This window comes from Poecilia mexicana, unplaced genomic scaffold (genome assembly GCF_051168715.1).
Source record: "Poecilia mexicana isolate PSO_F unplaced genomic scaffold, ASM5116871v1 scaffold_23, whole genome shotgun sequence".
NCBI lineage: Eukaryota > Metazoa > Chordata > Actinopteri > Cyprinodontiformes > Poeciliidae > Poecilia > Poecilia mexicana.
In genome coordinates this window covers 16452415-16468442 of record NW_028263392.1, presented here as the reverse complement: position 1 = coordinate 16468442, position 16028 = coordinate 16452415, and the positions used below count along the sequence as shown (strand labels likewise).

The following is a 16028-nucleotide window of genomic DNA, read 5'->3' as shown; positions in this document are numbered from 1 at the left end:
CCCTCATGGACCGCTCTGCCTATTGTCGCTGACGAGATTTAAATATGCTTAGTGGCTATAACAATAGAATAGGAATGGAATATTCTGATATCGATGTATGAAGAGCATATTACAAAGCACACAGCCGTTCATAATTTATTTAATAAATTATTTAGTAATATCAATACATATTTATATAATACATGTTTATATGTATGTATATACATAAATATAGACACACACGTGTGTGTGTGTGTATATATATATATATATATATATATATATTTATTTACTTCAGCCGACGAGTTCTAGCTTCAGAGATTCAGCAGCTGAGATTGAGTCTAAAATCCGATGAGATTCATCCGTGCTGCAGTGAATCCGTCTCTCTTCATAGATTTCTCCCTCTTCTTCCTCACATCGTGTCTTTAGGAAACTTTCAAAACAAAAACGGAAGATTTGGGATGTATCTTACTAGTGAAAGAATATAAATAATAGTCTTTACCACCTGTGTAAACTTTGCTGGTGAATGTTATAACACATAAGTTTTATAATATGTGTTATATTGTTTCATTTCTAATATAGGCCCTTGTGTCAGATAATCTAAGTCAATATTAGAGAATAATTATTTTTTTTTAGATTTACAGAATCTCAGTTAGCCTTCATAGCGGGGCTGAACCCGTATCACACCAAGCACTGTAGCTAATATTAGCTGGTATCTCGCCGGTGGACATAAATACAGTAAAGTTATATTCTAATCACAATATATACACAATAATATGTCCTTCTTACTTGTGAAATGTTGTCTGTGGAGCCCTCGCATCAATAATCCATCGACCAGAACAACAACATCCCTCAGTGCTGAGGCATCTTCTGCTGTTTTGATTGAGCAAAGTAGGAGGGTATACCGCTCCAAGATGGCCGCCGCATTTCCTGCGCCGGAGCGGCCAATGCGGGGTCTACTCTTATGTGTGAAATCATCATGATTATTCAGCTGTTAACGTTTTCCTTTCTAGTGAATAAACTTGTAATCTTTAGTCTTCGTCAGTCATTTTCGAGATTCTGCGGAAGAGAATTAAACGCGGAAATCAGGTGATAAAACGTCGACTTTGACTTATGTGACTCTGAGTCCATTACTGGTTTCTAAAGCCGTTTTCGCACTGCAAGGAACGGAACGGCACGCTTCGGTCCGGTTCCACCCGAACTGCAGCCCTGTTGTGTTTGCATATAACTGAAGCTGTACCTGACATCATTATTTTTGAAACTAAATGGTTTCGATGTAGCGGCCGAAGCCTTTTCCTCAGAGATGCGGCGGAAAACTTTCTCATCCCTCGTTGACCGATCTAGTTCATTGTTCATCAGCGAGTAAGCGGAGGAAAAAATTACCTCATCATGGGACCAGGTAACAGCAGAATATTGAGAGGAATTAATAGCAAATTTAAAAAAAATGTTAAAAAGAGCACTCCTTACAAAATATAGTAAGAAGTTTAGTGAGAGCCAGCTGGACCCAATCAGCTGCTGATTCTAAGCAGCCCCGCTTGGCCGGTCCGGAACCGGGTGGAACCGGTCGGAAGTTCTAATGCAAACACGGTCGGCTCTACTTTGAACCCGTTCCGTTCCTTGCAGTACGAAAACGGCTCTGAAGCCTACTTTAGAAAATAACTTCAATTTCTTGTATTTTCCTTTATTTAGACAGAAGAAAGCATTAGGCTCCATCAACACATTTCTGAAAATAATCACAAGCAAAAGTACTAAAATGTGTTTGTACTACTTCGTAAATGATAGAAACTCGAATATTTAACAAAACAAAGTTTAAATAATAAGGCAGTTATTTTTTTTCTGGTCCTCCAGTTGAGTTTGACCAGCTGAGCTGAGCATACTTGATTGACTAAGAGCTGCTTGAGAAGGCAAAAGGTATTGTAGACCAAAAATATTAAGAGGAAAAACAAAATACTTAGATTTTTCTTACACGCTGCAAAGCATTAAATGAGTAAAGTAGTGAAACATTTAGATAATAAATGTTATCTAAATGTGATCTAAAATTACTAATGATTACAATAATTTGTAATTTTCAAAATCTCTTTCTCAATTTTGAGCAATAAAAAAAGATTTAGGTTGCTTTTATTAAAAGTATGTGGCAAAATTTAATAAGTTCATTAAAATCTGAGCTTAATGCTGACCCTCGCAAGCAGATGGAAAAAGCTAAGATTGTAGCCAACATTTGTATTAAAAATAAGATGACTCCATCTGCATCAAACATTTCTGCCACTGGCTGGGAAATTTGTATTATTCTTCAATTGCAGCCAATTTGAATCTAATCTACAATTACATCGTTTACATCCCAACTCTTGATCAAATGTTTAAGTTTGTGAATGCTTTCAGTAAAACCAGCAGCCTGACTGTCTGTTGAACCAGGTGGAGATGAACGTGGGGATTCCCTCTGACGAAAACGCAGAAATGAGATTGGCTCTGCTGGATGTTTCTCTGATAACACAAAGGACACCTGCTGCGTCTGCTCCTCACCAGATAACCGTATTTCACTCTCCTCATGCTAAACGGATCGTATGCAGTCAGGCGGTTAACAGGCGAAAACCAATGTTAATTATCTGAGTAAAACTATAGTATGATGTCAAAAACACAGTATTATATAAAGTTGAAAATGTGCAAAAGTTGCCATGGTGGAGTATGGTGTCAAAGTGCTATAATAATTCATAATATAGTATGATGTTGAAAAAATATACTGTTAGTACGACGTTCTATACTTTGACAAAAATTTGTTAAAGTATAGAACGTCATCAAAAAAGTGCAAAAATGACACGTAGGTTAGTTTGACGTAGAAAAAGTGCAGAAATCGCACAGAAAATGTGCAAAAGTGACACGTAGTACAATATGATGTCGGAAATTTGAAAAATTAGTCATACTATAGTGTATGGAAAATGCAAAACTGAGTCGTAGTACAGTATAGCGTCAAATAAAGTGCATAAATGATACTCTAACTATACTATAACTAATTTTTGCATATTTTTGACATCATACTATATATGACTCATTTTGCACATTTTTGAGGTCAGTTGAGCTGCAAAGTATTACAGCTAAACTGCTGACTGTTATCGTTCCAGTCGAGGTGTGAAGGTGTTGCAATGTGTGCTGTACTTTTGAGCAAGGCAGATAAACTGATTCAGTAGATTGCTAAAGCGTGAACTTGTTTGTGTGAAGTTACAGATGTGTTGCTGGTAGAAACATGGAGAAACCAAAATCCTCAGACAGAGCAGAGCTGGAAGAGACAACAGGGCTGGTGGAGGTAATGGTGAAAATCCTTGCATGTCAGGATGAGTTTCTGCTGATTTTGGTGCTAAATTGTCAGCACTTACATGCTTTTTAAATTGCTGTGTGTATTTATTTTTTTTCTTAAGGATGGTGATTTGCCTCAAGGTGCCGAAGGTGGAAAGGTGGATCCTCGAACACCCAGGAAGAGCAGCTCATCCCGCTCTTCCCATAAGAGTCTGGACTAACGACTGAAGGTAACGACCCTCCTTCTGCTCACCAACGCCCAACATTCAAGTCTCTTCAGAGTTCAAATAAATGTCACGCTGTATCTCAGGTGTGTTTTATTTTTGAATGCAGGAGGAGGTGACAAAGTCTTGTCGTGACAAACATGGTCGCTGGACAAACCCCTGGCCAACATGGCGCTTTCCTTCCTATTCTATGCTGTTCAGATTTCTGGTGCTGGATAAAAATCACAGCAGTGTGGCAACAAGCAAAGAGGTAGGAAACCACTTGGATGTTAAAACCTGCAAGTCACTTTATTTTACTGTAGATAATTCAGAGACTTTTTAAAAATAACAGTGTTTTATTAGTGGACTAGAGAAAGAAGAACCAAGTCTGCAGTGCTCACATTTATGGAGTCTGCTTATCGCTCTGCTACGGAAGCACATTGCTATCTCGCAGGAAAAAAAAATTTCAGCGCTATCACGTTATAACGTGATACGTATCTTGTTAAAATGTGTTTCAATTCAGATAAAGGTTTCACAAATCACAAACTAGGTTTGAAAAATTCTGCCATTGGCGTAGAATAATCTACTCCAGATCTATGTTCGTTTTTAAAGCAGAACAAATGATTTCTTAACATTTATATGTTAAATATAATTTCCATGATTAGTTACTTATTTGCACTCATATGTCAAGTCATATGTTAAGTATAATTTACATGATCATTATTATTCACTGAATTTAACTTGTTTGTACACAATTACAAAAGGTGACATGAAAAATAATTAAATTCAAAGCTTTATTTATGATTTATTTTGGAGAGAGGAAGTCTTTTATTTTGAAGAATGCATAACAGGATCTAGTTTTGTCTTTTGCCACTACCCTTCTGTGATTTCGGTTGCTTGGTTACGAACAGCCGTTGCCGCAAGTGTACTGTTAAAACCAATCTGAACAGAAAATGTTCAGCAAATCCATCTGAACCTCCGTTATAATCTCCCTTTAGCCATTTCCCGAATCAGAAGCTACAATCAGAAGCCAACTTCAGCTTCGACCCAGACAGTCAGGAACGCCGCCACACCTAGAGGACCGGACTGATGTCTCCTTCTGTGATCCTGTCAGAGTACGCAGGCTGTTAATGGTTTTAACCACAGTGCAAAGCAGCATCCGTATCTCTATGTTATAGACCAAACATGAAAGGAAACCTGAACAATTCATGTTAGCCACTGTACTAGCCTAGCATAATGCCGCCACTTCCTGGACATAAAATTATCACGTTTTAACAAGATTCGTATCAAGTTTTAACAAGATACGTATCACGTTATAATGTGATAGCGCTCGAATTTTTTCCCCCTGCGTGATAGCAATGGACCTTACCAAGCCCCGCCCAGAAACGCCCCTCGACAGTCCCACGTGGCTGCAAGTCTCACAAACAAAGCCTCGCGGGGCTTAGTTTCTATGTAAACATGGCGTCTTTCGTTTCAACTGACTCTCTACAAAGTATTTCTGAGTCGATTAGTGTAGCATTTCTGTCGGATTTTAAGAAAATATCAGCCACGAAAATGGACAGGGGGACAAACGAGTTCATATCATCTTTTTTGGACGAAATCAAGGTGTTTGAGCCACGCGATGCCTCCAACATTGTGCGCGTCGCAGCTAAATGCTACCGGTCAATGAGGAAAAGAGATCTTCACACCCTCAGCATAAATGTAGCTGTGGACAAGATCAGTGATGCCTGTTGTTCTTGCAAGGCTGGGTAAGTTGGGCATTCATGGTTTTGAGGGTTACTTTTGAAATCAGTGATTTCTGTTGGCAAATGTTTGAGTGTGCCTAGGCCTGTTACTCGGTGCTAGCGTGGCTAACACGATTACAGTTTCGTAAAAAACCTTTTCAGGTAAAATAAAATCTTTAATGTGTGTCAGATACGGTACACATTGCATCTTGATCTGCTCAGCTAACGTAAGACTGTAACAGACAGGCTTCAAAGTGTAGCAGTTGTATCGGTACTGCCATTATGCTGTACTTAGCTAAAATGTTTTCATAATGAATGCGTTTATTATTGACTTTTTTCAGACTTGGGGGTCATTGTTCACACATTATAGGCCTCCTTAAGACCTTACAATATTTCAAGCTTCAAAATTCAAAAGGGATCGGGAGGTGCTGGTGCCCATCTCTAGCTAACGTTCCGGGCGAGAGGCGGGGTCACCCTGGACAGGTCACCGCGGTAAAGCTAGCAGGTATAAAAGTGCGCGGTAGCTCAAGACATTATGGTACACCCATTTACGTGTTGCTTTCACAATAAAAGCGCACATCCGGTCCATGTTTGAGCTACTCAAATCCAGCCGCAGCATTTGCAAACAGAAAATAATATATGCTGAGAAACTAATACAAAATAAAAACTAATCTCTCTCCTCTCTCTCTCTCTCTCTATATATATATATATATATATATATATATCAGAAAGTGGCGACTAGATCTGATGTATAATTTCAAAATAAAAGCCTATCAAAAAAGTCAGTTTTTTATCTTTTTCCCCTAAGTTGCAGTGCCCATTGCTGAGAATCTCTCTGTTTCCAATGAATCCTACCACTTCTGGATGACAGAGGGACACCTCTAGAACAGAACCAGAGAGTTGCAACTAGATCTGATGTGTAATTTCAAAATAAAGACCATTAAAGTAGTACTTTGGATCTTTTTCCCCTAAGTTGCCGTTACATTTACTCTGATTAAACTTTTGATCTGCCATTTATGTTCTATTAGGAATAAAATATTATATGTTGCCACCTCCACATCATTGCATTCAGTTTTTATTCACAAATTGTTTAGTGTCACAACTTTTTTGAAATCTGGTTTGTATATAAGTAGTACATGTATAGGAGATTATAGAAAAATCTGTATATAAATAAGTTGATTGAGTGAGGCAGCTCTTTACATTTTCTACTTATTTTTATATATAAAAGTAAAAAAAGTATTTTAAAAGGATTTAATTATGAAACTATAGATCATAAGGATTTGATATTTTCTGGTTCTGTTCTAGAGGTGTCCCTCTGTCACCCAGAAGTGGTAGCAGTCTTTGGAAACAGAGAGTTTCTCAGCAATGGGCACAGCAACTTAGGTGGAACAGATCCAAAGTACTACTTTAATGGTCTTTTATTTTGAAATTACACATCAGATATAGTTGCAACTTTCTAGTTCTGTTCTAGAAGTCTCCCTCTGTCATCCAGAAGTGGTAGGATTCATTGGAAACAGAGAGATTCTCAGCAATGGGCACTGCAACTTAGGGGAAAAAGATAAAAAATGACTTTTTTGATAGGCTTTTATTTTGAAATTATACATCAGATCTAGTCGCCACTTTCTGAGATATATATATATATATATATATATATATATATATATATATATAGAGAGAGAGAGAGAGAGAGAGAGAGAGAGAGAGAGAGAGATTAGTTTTTATTTTGTATTAGTTTCTCAGCATATATTATTTTCTGTTTGCAAATGCTGCGGCTGGATTTGAGTAGCTCAAACATGGACCGGATGTGCGCTTTTACTGTGAAAGCAACATATAAATGGGTGTACCATAATGTCTTGAGCTACCGCGCACTTGTATATTGTGTGCTGGGCCGGCTGGAGTCAGAGCCGGCTAGCTTTACCGCGGTGACAGACCGCCAATCTGTCGCAGGGCCACTCAAAATATCCCCATTCACTAAACACAAATAAAGCAAAGTAATAATATTTACACCAGCACACACTCCTTTGTTTTTATTGATCCTACGACGGTTGAGCTGCAAATGCGGTCGTGCACAAGCTTTGAGCCAAGCTAGGCATTCCGTATCTGATTTGGGAATTCTGTGAATTTTATTTCGACAAATACGATCAGGATACCTGACATCACCTGTACAGATTCCCCACTGACAGAGGAGAACCATTCTTATTTGAGTTCTGTCGCAGAAACTTTGTGTAGATTGTGGTCTGCTAGTCCACAATCTACATGAGCATGTGTTTACTACTTTAGCTTTTGTTTGTGAGACGGTGAAGCACGTGGTAGCTGCGCAGTGACGTCAAATGGGCATTAGCCAATGAAACGCGGACCCTGTGGTAAGGTCCATGCTTCCGTACTACTCTGCTGTAATAATTAGTATCACAAACTCATCTTCCACAGCCCTGAGTTAACATGCTGTTATTTATAGCTGCTTCTGGAAACTTTGCTGTTCACTGAGGGATTATCTGGCCTTAAAAGCTGCTTTCACGCAGCATAACAACAAAAAACATTGAATTCTTGATTTGCAACAGTTGTTTGTATATTGTCCATTTATTGGACTTTAGCTGATAACTTATGAGCACAAAAAAATCTGAAAAGGGTGACATCCATTTGTATTCAACCCCACTGAGGCAAAACTTTGTTAATGGGCCTTTTATCTGCAAGGTCGTTGTCCTCAGAAAGTTTTCTTAGCAGACTCTCTAGTGTTTAGCTGTTAACACTTACAAATACAAATATATAGGTAGAATGATGAGCATGTTTAAAAAAAAATATATATATATTTTTTTAAGTAAGTCTAAGTTTCTTCTGTCCTCCCTGCTCTCCCCACAGGTCCTGGACAGTGAACTCCCAGTATTGGAGCCCTACTTTGTCCAGAATCCAGAAGCGTTGGACTCCTGCTGGTATGAGGGTCACCTGGCTGGGCCACGCTACAGTTCTGGTCAACATCCTGACCGACCCCATTTTCAGCCAGAGAGCATAATTTCTTCAGTTCAGGAGGACCCCCCTGCACAGTGGAACAGGTTCGGAGATCTTTCATGTTCTTGCTTTTACTTTGTGAACAGACAGAATCCTTTGAATCAAACCTGGCTTTATTCAGCTCAGTCCTCTACTACAAACAGCTGCCGAGGACAGACGCCGTCCTCATCAGCCACTCTCATTACGACCACCTGGATGCTGGATCTGTTGCCAGCCTTAATGCACGCTTTGGAGGGGAGCTACGCTGGTATGTGTTCCTGTGCAATACGATGCATGTTTTAACAGGTTCGTACCCCTGGGTTTGATGGACTGGCTGGCCAAGATGGGCTGTGAGAAGGTGATGGAGCTGGACTGGTGGGAGGAAAACTGCGTCCCGGGTCACGTTTGTCTGCACACCCACTGGAGCAACCGGACAGCGTGGCATGATAACCGGGTACTTGATAGTAAATGTTGTAGTGTGTGGGGACTGCCATCAGTTTGGTTTTATAAACAGCACTGATAATCTAAGTGCTGCAATGTTATCTTTGGGCAAGTGAGCAGAAATGTATTCTGTGTGATGGCAGCAATTTATTGAAGAGTCTGCAGCCCAACATTTTTCAATGGAGAAGAAAGATTAAACAAAAAGGGCGAAAATCTTTCTTTAATTTCCTGCTGCACTAAAACTGTCAGAATTGTAACCATTTAACTTTTTTTATATCTTTTCAGTCTTTATGGAGTAGCTGGTCTGTTTTGGGTCCCAACCATCGATTCTTCTTCACCGGCGACACAGGCTACTGTCCGTCCTACCAGGAGATCGGACGCCACTTTGGGCCATTCGACCTCGCAGAGATCCCTATTGGAGCAAACCTGCCCAGGTAGAGAGGCACACACCTCTGGGGCATACTTATGTGTTTCATTTGAAGTTATTTAATATGTGCAGAAGCCGACAAATTCACTGAAACCACTGTTACAGGTTCATATTTTAGTGCAGTAGCGTAGTCCAACACTTGCTAAGTATACCAATGTGTAGCCAGTGGTACTCGGTTTAAGGTCTCCTTTCATACACAAATATCTTAATGTTCAGTTTCAGCATTTTAATAAGCATTAAGCAGGACTTCTGTCATTTCCTGTTGGGTTTTCAGGGATGTGATGAAGGGACAGCATGTGGATCCAGAAGAGGCTGTTCAGATTCATCGGGACCTTCGCCCTCGCCTATGAGGTAGGATGTTAGAAAAGAGTCAGCAGCAGTCACTACATGTAATGTCTTAAGTTAAAATAGAAGCAGCCTGCCTTTATACAGTGTAAATTAAATGTCAACCATTTGTTAGGATGGTAAAAATTGGTCTTTGCTCAGAGGTGAGGAAGTCTAGACTTAAATTATGTAACCAGTTCTACCTCATACTACACTGAGAAAGAAAACAATATTTAGATACTATTTCTTTCAACATTATCTGGGAACCCTCTAATAACTGACCAGTGTTTAGTATGAAACCATAGATTTCTATCTTCTTAAACTCAAGTCCTTCCTCCATTTCCACTGAAATGGAGGAAGGACTTGAGTTTAAGATAACAGTGCAGCACCAGTGACCTTCCTGTGTAGAACAAAAACTATAGTTTCCAGACTAAGTGAATCTGAATATAGAAAAAAAATCAAGATATTATCTAGAATCTTTTCTAGATAATATCTCGAGATTAAATCTAGAAAATCTAGAAAAGATTCAAGATATTATCTAGAATCTTTTCTAGATAATATCTCGAGATTAAATCTAGAAAATCTAGAAAAGATCCTTTTCTAGATAATATCTCGAGATATTATCTAGAATCTTTTCTAGATTTCATCTCGAGATTAAATCTAGAAAAGATTATCTAGATTTTAGCTAGACTCTTTTCTAGATTTCATCTCGAGATTAAATCTAGAAAAGATTATCTAGATTTTAGCTAGACTCTTTTCTAGATTTCATCTCGAGATTAAATCTAGAAAATCTAGAAAAGATCCTTTTCCAGATAATATCTCGAGATAAAATCTAGAAAAGATAATCTAGATTTTAATCGAGTTGAAATCTAATCTTTTCTAGATAATATCTCAAGATAAAATCTAGAAAAGATCATCTAGATTTTATCTTTCCATAAAAGGGTTCCCACATAGTGTTGAAAGAAATAGTATTTTTAAGTTCATTGATGTAATATGCGGTACAACTGGTAATATAATTTAAGTCTAGACTTCCTCACCTCTGAGCCAAGACCTATTTCTAGTGTTCTGACCTCATCTCTCCATGCAGTACTACCTGGAGCCGCTGGTCCGTCTCAGAGAGGCCCTGGAGCAGAAACCAGAATCCTTCTTCACTTTGCATTACTGGGAGTCCTGCATCATCCTCGCACAAGACAGAGACGTCTTCGACTGATGTCTGCAAAAACAAACATTTCATTAAAAAACTGAAGATTTGAGCTCAGCCTAAATAAAAATGAATGTTTTATGGTGCATACATTAACTGTTTGGCATCTCACAGCTGCAGGAGTTGTAAATACAACAGTTTGTCCAAGGATCACACTTTGATCTAAGGTGATTCACCTTCAGTCATATGATAAAATATTATTATTGCAGACATGACAGGAAGAGATGACTTACATGCTGATTCTCTTAGAGTGGAGGCTTCAGGGGGTGTGCACACTGCCTCAGAACCCTTTGAAGCCTGAGGAGGAAAAACAAAGCGAGGTCAGAAAAGGCTTCACAGGACAGGATTTAAAGTTAAAACCCATCCCTTCTCTCTAAGAACCCAAGTTTTTCAGATTGTGTTGGTTTAAAACTCTAGCTTCACCTTTCAACTTTAGACTCCTACATGAAGAGTGTTATTCTTTGAGATGAGTGCTGCCATATAGGAGTTTTGTTTTTTCTGAATGTGCTACAGCCAATCCAGAACTGGTACCTGTGATGTTTACTTTCAACTACAATTGTGAAAAACATGCTGATGTTGAGCTGGGCTCAACTGCAAAGTGATTTTGTTGCAGCTTCAGACAGTTTTTCTCCAAATTTCGGTTGTATTTTCTTTTATGGAGCAAAAATAGAAGAGTTTTGGCATTGCTGTGACAGAAACTTTACCGTCTGACCCTGAATGTAAAACGGTAACAGCACAACGTTGAACCCACTTCCTGCAGTAACATGTGAGCCTGAACAGCCAGTTGTGCTTTACACTTAATCACTTTCTGTAAATGTCACATTAAATACACTATTCGAGTTAAATGCATGTGTTTTGTTGTTCAAGTGGGGACTAAAAGGGACTTAACTTTACTAGCAAGAAAAGAGAAATGCTTCAGAAAATTTTGTACTAGATTACTAATTGTTCCAAGAAGCACAAGTGTTGTACTGTTTTCCTCTACAACAGGGGAAGAAGAGAACACAAATACTCACTAGAAACGAGCCTGACTTACTGTCGGCAATGAGACATACTATACTATGACTAATTTTTGCAATTTTTCAACATCATACTATACTATGACTAATTTTTGCAATTTTTCGACATCATACTATACTATGACTAATTTTTGCATATTTTCGACATATTATACTGACTCATTTTAGCATATTTTCGACATACTATACTATGACTAATTTTTGCAAATTTTCGACATCATACTATACTATGACTAATTTTTGCAATTTTTCGACATACTATACTATGACTAATTTTGGCAATTTTTCAACATCATACTATACTATGACTAATTTTTGCATATTTTCGACATCATATTATACTGACTCATTTTAGCATATTTTCGACATACTATATATACTATGACAAATTTTTGCACATTTTCGACCTCATACTATACTATGACTAATTTTTGCAATTTTTCGACCTCATACTATACTATGACTAATTTTTGCAATTTTTCGACATACTATACTATGACTAATTTTTGCAATTTTTCGACCTCATACTATACTATGACTAATTTTTGCAATTTTTCGACCTCATACTATACTATGACTAATTTTTGCAATTTTTCGACCTCATACTATACTATGACTAATTTTTGCAATTTTTCGACATACTATACTATGACTAATTTTTGCAATTTTTCGACCTCATACTATACTATGACTAATTTTTGCAATTTTTCGACATACTATACTATGACTAATTTTTGCAATTTTTCGACATCATACTATACTATGACTAATTTTTGCATATTTTCGACATATTATACTAACTCATTTTAGCATATTTTCGACATACTATACTATGACTAATTTTTGCAATTTTTCGACATACTATACTATGACTAATTTTTGCAATTTTTCGACATACTATACTATGACTAATTTTTGCAATTTTTCGACATACTATACTATGACTAATTTTGGCAATTTTTCAACATCATACTATACTATGACTAATTTTTGCAATTTTTCGACATCATACTATACTATGACTAATTTTTGCATATTTTCGACATATTATACTGACTCATTTTAGCATATTTTCGACATACTATACTATGACTAATTTTTGCAAATTTTCGACATCATACTATACTATGACTAATTTTTGCAATTTTTCGACATACTATACTATGACTAATTTTTGCAATTTTTCGACATACTATACTATGACTAATTTTTGCAATTTTTCGACATACTATACTATGACTAATTTTTGCAATTTTTCGACATCATACTATACTATGACTAATTTTTGCATATTTTCGACATATTATACTGACTCATTTTAGCATATTTTCGACATACTATACTATGACTAATTTTGGCAATTTTTCGACCTCATACTATACTATGACTAATTTTTGCAATTTTTCGACATACTATACTATGACTAATTTTTGCAATTTTTCGACCTCATACTATACTATGACTAATTTTTGCAATTTTTCGACATACTATACTATGACTAATTTTTGCAATTTTTCGACCTCATACTATACTATGACTAATTTTTGCAATTTTTCGACATACTATACTATGACTAATTTTTGCAATTTTTCGACATCATACTATACTATGACTAATTTTTGCATATTTTCGACATATTATACTGACTCATTTTAGCATATTTTCGACATACTATACTATGACTAATTTTTGCAAATTTTCGACATCATACTATACTATGACTAATTTTTGCAATTTTTCGACATACTATACTATGACTAATTTTGGCAATTTTTCGACATCATACTATACTATGACTAATTTTTGCATATTTTCGACATCATATTATACTGACTCATTTTAGCATATTTTCGACATACTATACTATGACTAATTTTTGCAAATTTTCGACATACTATACTATGACTAATTTTTGCATATTTTCGACATCATATTATACTGACTCATTTTAGCATATTTTCGACATACTATACTATGACTAATTTTTGCAAATTTTCGACATACTATACTATGACTAATTTTTGCAAATTTTCGACATACTATACTATGACTAATTTTTGCAATTTTTCGACATCATACTATACTATGACTAATTTTTGCAATTTTTCGACCTCATACTATGACTAATTTTTGCATATTTTCAACATCATATTATACTGACTCATTTTAGCATATTTTCGACATACTATACTATGACAAATTTTTGCACATTTTCGACATCATACTATACCATGACTAATTTTTGCAATTTTTCGACCTCATACTATACTATGACAATTTTTGCAATTTTTCGACATACTATACTATGACTAATTTTTGCATATTTTCGACATCATATTATACTGACTCATTTTAGCATATTTTCGACATACTATATATACTATGACATATTTTAGCACATTTTCGACATCATACTATACTATGACTAATTTTTGGATATTTTGAGGTCATACTATACTATGACTAATTTTTGCAATTTTTCGACTTCATTCTATACTATGACTAATTTTTGCAATTTTTCAACCTCATACTATACTATGACTAATTTTTGCAATTTTTCGACCTCATACTATACTATGACTAATTTTTGCAATTTTTCGACATACTATACTATGACTAATTTTTGCAATTTTTCGACCTCATACTATACTATGACTCATTTTTGCACATTTTGAGGTGATACTATACTATTACTCAATTTTGCACATTTTGAGGTCATCATGCACATTATCAATCATTTTGCATATTTTAGACATACTATACTATGAAATTTTTTTTGCACATTTTGAGGTCATACTGTACTATGACTCATTTTTGCATATTTTCGACATGATACAAATTTTTGACAAATTCTTTGCACATTTTGAGGTCATACTATCTATGACTCAATTTTGCACATTTTGAGGTCATTATACACATTATGAATCATTTTGCATATTGTAGACATCATACTATACTATGAAAAATGTTTGCACATTTTGAGGTCATACTATATACTATGACTCATTTAGCAATTTTTTGACATACTATATAGTATGACATTGAAACAATAAAAATGAGTCAAAGTATATATTATGGTGGCGAAAAAGTGCAAACATGAGTCATAGGTTACTATGACATTGAAAAAGTCAAAAAAATTACACATAGGTTACTATGACTTCAAAAATTGCAAAATGAATCATAGTATAGAATGTGTAATACTATTTAATGTACAAAGGGACGAGATGGGATATATCAGAAGACTAAATTTGTCTACTGGAGCTGCTTTGTATTTTAAATGTATTTTAAAGAGAAAATTAAAGTGGATACCACAAGACAAAATATACATAGAACCCAAAATAAATGAATACAAAATAAATATACACAGTACTGCAGTAGATCTTCCATACATTTGTGCACAACAGTCTTAAATTTCCCCAATGGTCAGCACAGTGTCTGACCAACACACATTTGAAAAGTCCATAGTTGAATTGTCCAGACATTTGAGATGACAATGTCCAAACGCAAGTCATTTCAGATGAAGAGATGAATAGTGGATTGTGTGTCTGTGTGGTGAGATGGAGGGGAAATGATACAGACCATAAGGCTCCTACCAGACCAGTATGGAGTGGATCTCAGGTTCTCCTGCCCCCAGCCAGTTCTCAGAAGCTCGCCATCCTTTAGCCCTAGACAAGAGGGTCACCTGGCCTGTATTGAAATAAACAGGACCAGTAAAATACCAGCCTGCTAGTAAACTAGACTTTTTCAATTACATACAGAAATAAATGCAATTATATCCAAAATCTAAACTTTCAGATAATAAAAATAACATTTATCTGTATCTTAAACATGTTCAATTTAAGAAGTTAGATCATATAACAATTAATGATCAACAGTTAGCATTGGCTACCACCACCAACGTGCTAAACAAACAAAACAACATTGTGTTCACTACTCACCAACTCCATTTATAGTTCAGTGCATGACAGCTTCATGGCTCCAAGCTCACCGGATGTTCAGATCTACATGATTTTTATATTGTAAGTTTTTAAAAAGTGCATAACAAACAAAGGGATGAACTGATTGTTTGGAAGCACCAACCTGCAGCTCCTTTGTCTCCAGCTCTCCCCCTCACACCTGACTGGGAAAGCTGGAGCAGGCCTGAAGAACTGCCTCAGGTGCGTTAATTGGCTGAATGCACTGTGTGACTGACTGTCACTCTAACCCAGGGGTGTCAAACTCAATTTCACCGAGAGCCACTTCAGCATATTGGCCACCCTCAACGGGCCACATTGACGGTACAAATCAGGAGTGCCCAGGTCCAGTCCTCCAGGCTGCAACTTTTAGATGCATCCCTGCTAAAACCCCCCGGACAAAAGGTTGACTTCCCTCATCAGCAGCAACTCAGGTCTGTAGAGGTTTATAATGAGTCAATGATCCAGGTGTGTTAGAGAAGGAATGCAT

General features: G+C 36.5%; 1 protein-coding gene and 1 pseudogene across 2 annotated transcripts in view; one reads left to right on the top strand and one right to left on the bottom strand.

The window, feature by feature from the left end:
* The first annotated feature begins 309 nt into the window (after nt 1–309).
* Nucleotides 310–11414, top strand: LOC106926645 (N-acyl-phosphatidylethanolamine-hydrolyzing phospholipase D-like; annotated as a pseudogene). Its single transcript, XR_015762120.1, has 9 exons — nt 310–3277; nt 3390–3497; nt 3601–3741; nt 8051–8241; nt 8341–8444; nt 8483–8630; nt 8903–9051; nt 9319–9395; nt 10456–11414. The product of XR_015762120.1 is annotated as an N-acyl-phosphatidylethanolamine-hydrolyzing phospholipase D-like (transcript).
* The window catches only part of cpm (carboxypeptidase M), a 35831-nt gene continuing 28883 nt past the window's right edge, over nt 9081–16028 (bottom strand). Inside the window, exons 12-16 of the transcript XR_015762119.1 lie at nt 15524–15586; nt 15165–15272; nt 10803–10866; nt 10462–10581; nt 9081–9388 (exon numbers count right to left, since the gene is read on the bottom strand). The gene's annotated coding sequence lies outside the window, so the exon portion shown is untranslated. The remainder of the gene's footprint in view (nt 9389–10461; nt 10582–10802; nt 10867–15164; nt 15273–15523; nt 15587–16028) is intronic.